The sequence below is a fragment of the Odocoileus virginianus genome, chromosome 1, assembly GCF_023699985.2.
Source record: "Odocoileus virginianus isolate 20LAN1187 ecotype Illinois chromosome 1, Ovbor_1.2, whole genome shotgun sequence".
In the NCBI taxonomy this organism is placed as follows: domain Eukaryota; kingdom Metazoa; phylum Chordata; class Mammalia; order Artiodactyla; family Cervidae; genus Odocoileus; species Odocoileus virginianus.
In genome coordinates, this window is record NC_069674.1 from 63,086,514 (window position 1) to 63,098,885 (window position 12,372).

At 37.0% G+C, this 12,372-nt stretch overlaps 1 long non-coding RNA gene across 1 annotated transcript in view; it reads right to left on the minus strand.

Annotated features, from left to right (window-relative positions):
- The window catches only part of LOC110145315 (uncharacterized), a 29,863-nt gene extending 26,651 nt beyond the window's left edge, over positions 1–3,212 (minus strand). Inside the window, exon 1 of the long non-coding RNA XR_002316177.2 lies at positions 3,065–3,212. This is a non-coding gene — a long non-coding RNA (uncharacterized lncRNA). The remainder of the gene's footprint in view (positions 1–3,064) is intronic.
- Between the last annotated feature and the right edge of the window lie 9,160 nt (positions 3,213–12,372).

Here is a 12,372-nt window from a genome sequence, read left to right on the forward strand (position 1 = left end):
TCTCTCCTTTCAGTGCATGCTGTGTTACTGTAACCATGATAAGTCGCTCAGTCGTGTCCAACTCTTTGGGACACCATGGACTGTAGCCCGCCAGGCTCCTCTGTCCCATGGGATTTTCCAGACAAGAATACTGGAGGGGGTTGTCATTTCCTTCTTCAGGGGATCTTTCTGACCCATGGATTGAACCTGGGTCTCATGCATTGCAGGCAGATCCTTTAGCATCTGAGCCACCAGTGCTCACTATGGACATTCAATTTGTAAGTTAGGTTTTGTCTTTTATGCTCTTAACCATCTCCAACCACTATCCATTTCTTTTATCCACTCTTTTCTCCCCTAAATATTTACCTTCTTTCTAATGTTTGCCTTTTAGAGTTTAGATAGTTGTTGATAAATTATTAGGGGACATTTTTATTCTCAGCAATCATTTGCCTTTTTTGTTGTTTTGCTTTTTGTTTTTGAAACCTTGGTCAAACTTCCTTCTGAGAAAATATCTTCTCACTTTCTCTCAGTTTCTGGGCTCTTTCAGTTGGACTGACCACCCACCAGGGTCCAGGGATGACTTTGCGACTTCTCAGGGCAGATACATTACCCAAGTCAATGGAAGGTTCAGGGATGGGTATTTGAGGTAATCAAAGCCAATGAGATATTGCTGGAATATCTGGAAACAAATCAGTTTGATATTTTTCTTTTATTGGCCTTTAAGTTGTAAGAACATAAAATCAGGAGCTGCTGTGCCATGTGTAACCATCAAACAGGTGCTTTTCTGAGACTGGAGTTAACACAGAAGTAGAAATTGATAAGCAGGGCCCTGGTGGTGTCATTTAAGCCCCTGTCTCAAACTGTGCTTACTGTCTCCTATAGACATTTCCATAGTGTGATCCAATAAGTTCTCCTTTGGCTTAAGCCAGTTGGATTAAGTTATCTTTCACTTACAACTGCAAAGGTTTTATGTTAATAGAATATTCTTTAAGACTCAAAAGGATAAAGTGATTATACAATATTAGTATGTTAATAGTTGGTTTCGATAGTTTCAGGGGGTGCATGTTGGAGTCCTACAGGATGATTGCAGAGGTAGTAATAATAGATAATGAAATTATTCCTCCCTTTCTCCATCTTCCTTTTGCTTAGAACCCTTTTCAAGAATTTCTTCATATCAATAAGTAGTCCTTGCGGCTTCTGCGGGCTTTTTGTTATTGTTCCCCTGGGATTCAAGCAGTAATGAAAGAACAATTTTATCTTTGGTGATTTTACATCTTGCTCACTCATTCCCAGGGCTGGCACTTTTAAGTGAATATCTTTAAAGTATATCAAATGTCTCTCTTGATGCTATAGGCTAGCCATCCAGAAAACTTCATGTTTTTAGCCCAGAGAGTTTTCTCCCTCAGTATATTCCCTGGGCCTGGAATACAGACTGATTTAGAAGAAATCCTGCAGGTGCCTTAGAAAACATATGGGTAGGTGAAGAAAGACAATAAAGAAAAAAAAGAGAAAAAAAGCAAAAACTAGAGGTCAACTTATTGAGGACCGCAGAGGGAAGAGATGGGAATAATCTAGGTTCTTCCTGCGAGTGCTGAGCTAAAAAATTATCAACCTAAAACTCTTCATCCATTGGACTTCTGATTCTATGGGAGCAGTAGACAGCTGTCTCTGACTGTCAAATATTTCAATCCTTTTTCTCTACTAGGGTATCCTCCTCCTTATTAGGTAGAGCCAGCCCTACGTTATAAAATTTTAAAGTTGCCACACACTTACTTTCCCATTTTCCCTCGTAGGTCAGGCTACAAGCTAGACTCTGCCCTAGATCTTAACAGGAGCTAGGGACATGGAAGCATATGGACCATGAAGAGAGCACTTCAAACATGGGTAGTGGAACCAGCAGTGGATATGGTCACTTTGCAGGGGTAGCAGGCAGCATTACTGGCCTCAGTATCCCAAGGTAAGCTGTAGGGGTGCCAGTGGGGAAAGGTGGGCTGTCCACACCAAGGGCGATGACAGTGGCAGTTTCACAGGACAAGGTTTGCAAGATGATTTCAGTTTTGTCCTTGGCTATATGTAATCCCTATATCTATTTGTCTGATCATACCAGAGATTTTGAGAGCTGTATACTTGAGATTTATTTTTCTCTTAAATCATCTAGAGTTTATTTCTATCACCTACAACTAAGAAACTTCTATGATACAAAGAGGTAATATACTTTTAGTATTCTTTTCAATTGCTTTTTATTGTTAAGCAGTTGGCTTCCTGTTATTTTTGCAGCTAAATAGATTTTCTAAATGTATCAACTAATATCTCAACAAGCATGAGTCTCTAGTATCTAAAAGGCACATGCTATTGTAGCTACCAGGAATATAAAAGAGAGAATTTCTAATCAGGAAACAAACTTTCTAAATTTGGTAGAGATAAATAAATTTTAAAAGTACTAATTTCCCCATATAGACAGTCACCAGATTTACTTACATAATGGTATCTTAGGCAGAAGTTAAAACATATTTCTTGATACAGTGAAGAGTTATTTATTATCACTTTCTTTCAAAGTCTTATCTAACTAAGACTTAATGCTCCTGGTTATAACATGTCTTTAATGAGTTCTTTTATTTTATTCTAATTTTGAGGCACTGCACTCCCTGACTTAACCTGGGGCTAAAATTGAGTATCGAAATTCCGGTGTGGTTTCTGGTTCATCAGAAAACACACTGAGCTCCCCCCAAAGGCTCATTTCTCTATGTTTATAACAGAGGAGTGAGTGAATGCAGGATAAGCAGTACTCTCTGGTATCTTTTAATTATTAGAAGGCAGAGCCTAGCTTTGACGATGCCATTCCACAGCTGCAGCACTAGAGGTCTATGGGCCAGGACAAACCTAGCAGTGAAAAAGACTAATTGTCGCTCTCCACACTATCAGGAACATTGCTCATTTTCCTGAGCCTCACAATTCAAGTTCAGACTCTTCTTGTTAATACACCTTTCCCAACACAGAAATGCTCTATTTTCTCATCTTACTCTTTTTCCATATCATAACTTAACTGTCCTCATCATGTGGCTTAGAAAGCATGTGAGATAGTTACCTTGCCTCCAGAGTCTTGTATCTGGTATTTTCTGATGGAAGATGCCACTGGATAACTCAGTTAACTTTTTCTGTTCTTCCTTGGATTCAGCTCATTCTTTGCACTGTAAAAATATATGTAGAATATATTTCTCCAATTCAGAACTACACATTTCTTGCAAATGAGGAGCTCTCTTTAAAACCTGTAGGGACAGTATATCTTTAAAAGGAACAGTGCTTGGGACCACCTTGCCCATATTCTTTCCTTTTATGGATTGCTGCAATTTCATAAGTATTACTTATTGCTATAAACCAGCATGTTTCTTAATCTTTACAAGAGAGCTACAATTTCTTGTCAAAATTTGTTGTAATTAATAATATAATAATAATAATTAATAAAACTGGAGTTCAGAAATTCTTCCTTCATTGTCACTTTTTACTAAGTTCCTTTATTATTTTTTACCTAGGAAAAGGCCAGGAAAAAAATGGTAAATACGGTAATGTGAAATGAAGAAAAGAGCTTGCCATCTTTTACAGCTACATTGATTTAAAATGCATCACTGACAATATCACCATCATTCAAAGTACTGTACTTCATTCAGGTGGCAGGTACTATTTGCAAATGCACAGCTCATCAGAGAGGGCTTCTTTTTTAGTCCCATCAAACTCTTCTATTTCATTAAAACAATGAATTAGAAAAATTATGAAAAACAGCCTGAAGCTGCCTCTTTTCTTCTCTAATACACAGTACTTCTATTGAGAGTTTCAAATGGAATTTATTCATACTTTAGATGTATGGAATTGGACTAACCTCATTTTGAAAAGTTATATATTCTCATTACTCTTCTGCCTGTCTGAATGCTTTAACTTATATGTTGTTAGTTTGTATTGGATGAAATCTGATCAAAGCAGTTCTTATTCAAAACTTTTGTTTTCTTTTTCATATTACGCTGGTTTGAGATGAGCTATTATATTCATCCAGGGCCATTCCTTTTTAAGGTTAAAAGAAGCATTTTTGTCTTCCCCTTTGTCCTGTTTATTATGTAAATTCAATAAAAATAAAAGATACAGATGTGAGTTCCTTGAAATAGCTATGATGTTAGAAAGCATATATTTATAAAATAGTTCTTTTGGCTATGAAAGAATCATCTATACAAGTTTAAATATAATTTAAGATTTATACATATGACACACATGCAAAAAAAAAAGGTACAGGGGTTGTATATCATATATCTGACTTAGAGAAGTAAGAAACAAAACGCACCCCTATTTAACATTTTTCTACAAAAGATAAAAGGCCAAACTATTATTTCATTATCTGAAAATTGACTTAACTAGTACTGGGAATGAAAACTAAGGTCCACAGGCTTGTTACCTGTTTTGGTAAATACAGTTTGATCAGGACACAGCCATGGGATTTTTCTTTAGCTTTTCTATGGCTGCATTCACTTTACAAGGGTAGAAATGAATAGCTGCAACAGAAACCATAAGGCCTGAAAATCCTAAAATATTTATTGTCTGTCCATTTAAAGAAAAATTTTGCTGATCTCTGATCTAGCACATACATTGGTAGACCAACATTCCTCAGATTTAGAGGTTGAATGTGGTAGCTGTCACACTTTCTGAGGGTAAATTATAAATATATTTTATCTCCAGATTAGGAGGCATGAGACTCCGCAACAAGAGTCAACGTGTAAAAGAAAGGAACATATGTGTCAAATGCTCCACGTCCATGGTATAAACCTCAACCACTTGAGATAAATGCTAGGAAACTTTCTGTTAGACACTGAAGGAGCTATTCATCATCTCTACAAAAGATCTAACTTCATACAGTTGAGAGCACAAAGTGTCAGCCATTCCACCAAGAACCTTATTCTAATGTAAAAAGGCAAAAAGACCCCTGCAAGCTAATGGGAGGTCTAAAGACTGCTCTTTCATGAAACTCATTCTCTGGAGGGATGAGTCCAGAGAACCAAGGGAAAGTAAGGACATTTTTCAGTTAGTCTGCTTTTTACTTTCATATCTTGCTTTAGTTCTGCATTCATCCACGATGTCTTGAGCTTTTAAATTTTTTTAATTCATCAAGAGTTGTATACAACACCATTAAAATAATAGTTCACTATTTACAGTTCTTGAAAATAGTAATTTCACCCCTTGAAAAACCAGTTCTTTTAGTTATGATTTGACATTGCTTTGCTATCACTGTTCATTTGAAATATTATTCCATCACCTCCATCTATTTCACGTAATATTTTAGACTTCATTGTTTGGAATTGTTCAGATGTATGCATTTTTATCCTAATAGCCACTGACTTACATCCAGGTTACTTAACAGTTATTAATGGGCATAGTTGTTCTTTAAAAAAAGAAATCCTCTTTCAGTTAGGCACCTATGTCTCCAACAAGAGCATGAAATTTGCAAAAATGTGATATTGCTATTTTCAGTATGTAACAGTCTGCCCTGATTAAAGATCTAATCTCTGTGTTTCTTTGACCTCATAACCTTTTACCTCAACTTTGTGTCTGTGTTCCATTTAAAAATGTAAATATTATTAGTGCATATAGGAAAGATCATCTCTGTTTGAAAATTGCATATAAATAACTCCAGAGGACTGGAAAGAAGCCTATGCTAGAATCATTGCATAAGGATTAGAGCTGTATTACATTAACAGCAGAAAGAGGGAATTTCATATATTAACATATAGAGAACTAGGGAGGAGATTTGAGCCAAAATTTATAAACAACACAGAAATGAGTCAGACAATGAAGCTTATGTTGAAAGATCTTTTCTCCACCTTTGTCTCTCTGAATTTTAAGTATCATACTAGCTATTAAGTATCAATGCAGTCAAGTGATTAAAACAAAATGAAGGTTCTGCTTATGCTTTGGAATACTGTGATAGCTGGGTCTAATTTTCATCCTGCTACATGTCTTCTGAAATGACCAAAGGAATATAAAAATAGACACTAATCGCATCAGTTGAAGGACCAGAGAAGGGTCATCATTTCCATTGTCAGAAATAGCAGCGTCTTTCTGCTAGATTGAGTGCAGATGAAATGACAAGGCACCGAAGGCTGGTTCAAAATTCCTCTCCGGAGAAAATGGTTCAGACTCTCAGGAAGCAATCAGAGGATGGGCTGGCAGACCCCTGTCACCTCTTCAATTGGAGGCATGAACACTGGAGGCAAGGAGAGTCTATGGGGAAGATGGAGAGTTTAAGTTTGGGATCATTTTTACTGTTTTAGAGGAAAAGCATTTCCATTTAGTTGTTTGGGGGAGGCCTGGCATGGTCTTGTTTCCCAACAGAAATAATAATAATGTTTAATAATTATAGAGTTTATTATTTGTCAGATACTTTTCTAAAGTCTTAATATGAATTATCACAATTAATGCTTCTATTGACCCTGGAGGTAGGTATACTTATTAGATCAATTTCATGGGAAGGCAAACTAAAGCATAGAAAGCTTACGTAACTTATCCAAAGTAAAATAATAACTGAAAGAACCAAGGTGTACACCCTGGCAATCTGACTCAAAAATGATGCTTTCAGATATTTCATATTGTCTCCTAATAAGTCAATAATGCCACAAGCTATATTGACTTTCCAATGATACGCAGAGAATTCTGCTGGGACATGGTATGGCTAGGTTCACATGATGTGGCAAACAAAAAAACTATAGGATGCCCAGGAACATTTGTATTTTAGATGAACAATGTAAAACTGTTTACTACAATTTCATTTTCCAATGTGCTTTGGTATATATACTGAAACATAGTTGTTTTGTATGTGTATGCATCCAACTCTTTGCAACCCCATAGTCTGTAGCCTGCCAGCCCCCTCTGTCCATAGAATTCTCCAGGCAAGAATACTGGAGTGGGTTGCCATTTTCTCCTCCAGGGGATCTTCCTGACCCAAGGATTGAACCTGTGTCTCCTGGATCTTCTGCATTGGCAGGCGGATCCTTCACCACTAAGCCACTTGTTTATCTTACATTAAAATTTAACTGAGCCTTCTATATTTTATCAGTCAATCCTAGGCATGGATCTTGCATGACAAGGAAGCAGAAGGGCCAGGAGGAAGCACAGAAGCTACATGATACACCTGGCCAGGAGGTGGACAGAAAGACCAGACACTTTATTCTAGTGCACCGGCTTCACCAAATAGAAAAGAAACTCCACAAAAAGCTTCTTCTCTGCTGGAAAGTTCTGAATTTGAATTGCCATTTGCTTTTCTAGGGGAGGGTTTCCGTGGTGGCTCATAGGGTAAAGAATCTGCCTTCAACGCAGGAGACACGCAAGTTCAATCCCTGGGTTGGGAAGATCCCCTGGAGAAGCAAATGGATACCCACTCCAGTATTCTTGCCTGAAGAATTTCATGGACAGAGCAGCCTGGTGGGCTACAGTCCATGGAGTCACAAAGAGTTGGACATGACTGAGCAACTAGCACTTCTTATCTAGGCAAGCAAGGTTCTATACTGCTAATGCAAATTTGCATTTACAGTCCTCCAAGTGAACAACTAAATGCAGAAATCTGGGAACAACCAAGAAAATACAATAATACAGGTACCCAAGAAGAGAGGTTGTGTTTATGGGCAGACTTCCGGTTGGATTCACCTCTCTTCTTTTAAGAATAAGTGAATGAGTAAAAACCCAATGATGTGTCTATGTTTATCTTTTTTTAATCTTAGAGAAAGTAGAAGTAATGTTTGACACAGTCTACTTGAGCTATCAACAATTCAATGAAAACATGTATTAGTTGGTCTCCTAATATGGCCATGACGTGCTCTGGTGATATAAACTGAAACAAAGGCTTTCCGTCAAATAAATTTTGGTAAAATGAATTCTAATATAATGAATATAATGCCAAGGTTGTTGTGGAATAAACAAATGAACCAATTGATCAACAACCAGTAAACCAACCTAAAACAGGAGGAGTAACTCTGTGTAGAAGGGGGCCATAAACAGTATGCACTGGCTTTCTATATTCATCCTAAATCCCTCTTCTGTGCCTAGAAAGATGAAAACATCCCCCAGACTCTTTTGCAGCTTAAATTCTACTTTTGATTTATGCTTCAACAGTTAAATGGCCCTGAGTAAGATTTAAAGGCTAAAATTTGGCAATTGTCTCAATTTTATTGTCAGCAAGCCCGTAGAAGAGACATTTGGATTTCTGGCAACAATACTAGTAGATATTAGTAGACTAACAACATTAATAGACACCCTAGTGTCTTGATATTATCTTTGTGGCTATGACTTGCAGGAGTATTCATTGTCTTCAGGATGTCTAACAGTTCTATGAGCCACTTAAGATCTTATAATAAAACCTTTTGGCTTTAACTACCTAGAGTGCTATTCCATTTTCCACACTGTACTGTGATGGATGCTGGTACAAGAAACACTCAGAAAATTATAATATTTTATTGGTTTCCTGAAACAGTAAAACTGAAAGCAACAATGATCTTGTTAGCCTTAGAAGGGGACACATTAGTGGCCTAAAGTTACCTAAATAATCACCATCACTAATGAAAAACAAGAATCTTTGTTGCCGGTTGTGGGCCCTAAGTAACCTGTAAACCCACTGCCAGGTGGGGCAGTAAACGGGTCTACAGCCAGTTAACGGGACAGGTGGGTTATACTGGATTCCTCCTATATGGAAGAGGAAGCGGGTGTACTAACTAGTGAGTGCGCAGGCTGATTTTGGATACGGATTTGCCTTTACTGCCCCTTGTAAACAGCATTTTTGGACTTACTAAATAGTTTGCTTTTTAAATCATGGTATCATCACACAACATAACTCTTGACTGGCCATGACATTCATTATACAGAAGAAATAGGAGAGAAAGTGTGCCGATTGACTCCTGAGGCATTCATTCTTTTTAGCATATACTCAGAAACAGTGGCTCAGAGGGTAAAGTGTCTGCCTACAATGTGGGAGACCGGGTTCGATCCCTGGGTCAGGAAGATCCCCTGGAGAAGGAAATGGCAACCCACTCCAGTACTCTTGCCTGGAAAATTCCATGGACGGAGAAGCCTGGTAGGCTACAGTCCATAGCGTCACAAAGAGTCAGACATGACTGAACAACTTCACTTTCAGAAGCAATGGTCCTGTTATAAAGATAGAATAAACCACTGAAAACTGTAAGTCAGTACCTTGCTAAAATAGAATGCTTCCCTACAGGATGACACATACTTTTAGCCAGCAAGTGACGTGCGTTCCTTTTTCTCATATAGTTGGAACACACTTGTCTGGGCACTGAAGGCTGGAAGTACTAAGGGCACTTGTGCTTCAGTATGTTTAATGACCCAGTATTTTTGTTCCTCATTTCTGAGGCTTTTCTTCTGATGATTTAGAGGACTTGATACTCAAGAGGTGAATCCTCCCACCAGGAACACATCAATGATTTTTTTTAATTGAAACTTGAGACTTCCACCATTTAATACTGAGCTATGCGTGTCATTGGAGCAACAGAGAGAAAGAGGGTTATTGTGTTTTCTGAGGTGATTAATCCTTATTACAAAGGGGAAAAGGGGTTGCTGTTATCATGAGGGGCAGGGAGAAGCACACCTTCAACTCAGGAAATCCTCTAGAACACATTCTGGTTCCACCAAGTCCAGCTATAAAACTTAGTGAAATAGCATGCAAAATCAGTGAAGGCTCAGACTCCTCAGGTGTGAAAGTCTGGGTCACTCTACCATTAAAAATCTCAGCTTGTTACGTTGCCCAAGGAGAAAGAGACCTGAAAAAGGGTTTAGGAATGAAGAAAGTTATAAATAATAATTAAGACCTGGTGACCGTTTGCAGAAACAAGGACTAAAATAACTATTCATATTATCTTCTTTGTGTACTTATATCTATAGCATTTTTGCTGAATGATTTTATTTTCCTTATTTATTTTCTCTTATCATTTTATATAAGGCAAGCTGGTGTTAGTTTAGTTTGCAATTTTGTCCATATTTAAAGAATATCAAGATGGGACTATGATTGAATGTGGGAAATGACTATCACCAATTTGTGGATGTGGGGACTACTGGGATTTTAGGCCTCCTTTTTAAGACAGAAGGTGAAAGTATTTTCCTTTGTACATTAAAAGCTGCAGTACTGCAGAACATATTTTGCTGTTCTGTTGCTATTATCTGAAAGTTTAGGATTGAGCAGGAGGATTTGATCAAAGTTGAGTATCCAAAGCAGTGAACTGAGGTAGATACAGTGGCTCAGTATTCAACATCCAAATAAATGCCTCTCAAGGTTGTTTCTGATACTACAAAACTGAAAACCTTAATTTTTTCCCCCACTGAACCACAGCAGCTAAGTTGCTGGATATGAATGATTCCACTACTTAGATATTCTCTAACAAGAACTGGAAGGTAGAAGTGTTTTATTTTTCTGTTTCCACAGGCGAGGATGGTCAGAGCATGTGCTCTACTTTCTGCTGTGCCATCGGCAGAGGTCCCAGGGCCTTGGCACTAGATTTACGGATATCAAGGCCGGATGGATGGCATCTGTTTGGCCGTACTGACTGCAACATGGAAAGCATTGGTTTGGAGCTGGTAGTAAGACAGTTTCCTTATAGCAGTGCCTTAATGATTGATCACAGTGGTTTCTGGTTTGTTTTAGTGGCAACATAGTTCTGGAGCGGCAGCAGCCACGTTCCACATCGGAAGATCAAACAGGAAGTGTCATCTCCTGTGGTGACCAAGTTTTGTGATGTGGTTACAGAGTCACTCCTGAAATCTCAACCTGCAATTTACTTCTTCAGATATTCAGGCAAGTCTGTAAGACAGACACCCTATAATACATCCATTTTGACTAAAGCTAAGTAAAATGAATTCTGTTTTCTGTGACAGAAGCCTAAACTGGCAAAATGTTTGACCACAGAGGCTGAGATGAGAAACCAGGAGACATAAGAACAAGCTGAGAAAAGACCTGGAGAGAACATTAGGATCGGCAGGCTAAACATGAAATTTTACAGGTTTCAGTTCGTATTAAACGCAGTAAAGATCAGAACGGCCATCGCAGAGAAGTGAATAGTTGTGGCAGACAAACAAGAAATCCTCCTGAAAATAGAGAAAAAACAAGACACGAAGACAATGAAACAATGCAGTAGGCAGGGATGTCAGGAGATATTAAATACATGGATATTAAGCATTATATAAAGACAAATCATAACTAAAGAGATCCAGTAATAACTACCAATGGGATAAGAGGATGCAAACAAAAAAGGAAAATGTAATTCAGAAAACTGAAGACCTGAGTATATAGAACACAAGGTCTCCTCCATAGTCTCAGGTAAAATTTCCTGATGATATATTTGAATTTAAAGATGAATAAATACCCCGCGAACCTCCAACTCAAACAAAAACCATCTTCCAAATACCCCAAAAGAAATAAATCCTAGTGTATATAAGAAGACAAAATTATTTTTCTCTATAATATTCAGTAACAACACATGAAAAAATAATGTGTACAAAGTTTTGATGGAAACATTTTTATGAACTCAGAACTACAAACCTAACCAAATTGTGTAAAGTCAATAAAAGGAGATTGTGATATGTAAAAACTCAGAAGTATGCCACCCAAAGACCTCTTCTGTATCCTGAAAGCAATTATTTAATAATTTATGGCATTCAACCAAGAGGATCTAAAGTAAGTCAAAAAATGAAGACTATGATAGGTATAAAATAAAAGGATGGAGTATTGAGCATAAAAACCAAGATTACAAAATAGAAATTAAAGTTGTACAAAACTTTACTTAAAAGTAAAGAAAATAATGTAAAATCGTGGTTTAATTTGATGTTTATGTGTCCATAGAGTTAAGTGGAAAATATATTTATATATAAAGTTTGGTTCAATTTTATGTTCCCAAATCACCCTTTATTAGACCACATTGCCATAAATAAAAACTAAGTACTGACATGAAGGGGGGAGGGGAACTTTTAAATAACTCCTTGTACAAAGAGAGAAAATGAAAATTCTATTATATAATATTCAAAAAGAGAAGCAAAAATATTGCAAAACTAAAACATATATGGTCAAAAATATGTATAGAGATTAATCCATCAATTTCAAAGCTTTAATTAATTACTAAGAAAATAAAATAAGTAAACTGAACATTTTCCAGGGGATTAGATAAAATAAAACCAAAGTTAGAAAAAAAAAAAAACAGTTAAAAAAGTACAAAAGCAAAAATTACAAATTTACAAATGCAACAGTAGAACTGTCATCTACAAGTTGGCTCTAAAAGTAATACACAAACTCACAATAAATTATAAATATAGGTTTTTCCAGTTTTAAATTTCCTTTTAATCATAACTTTAGCTGTAGCCCATAAG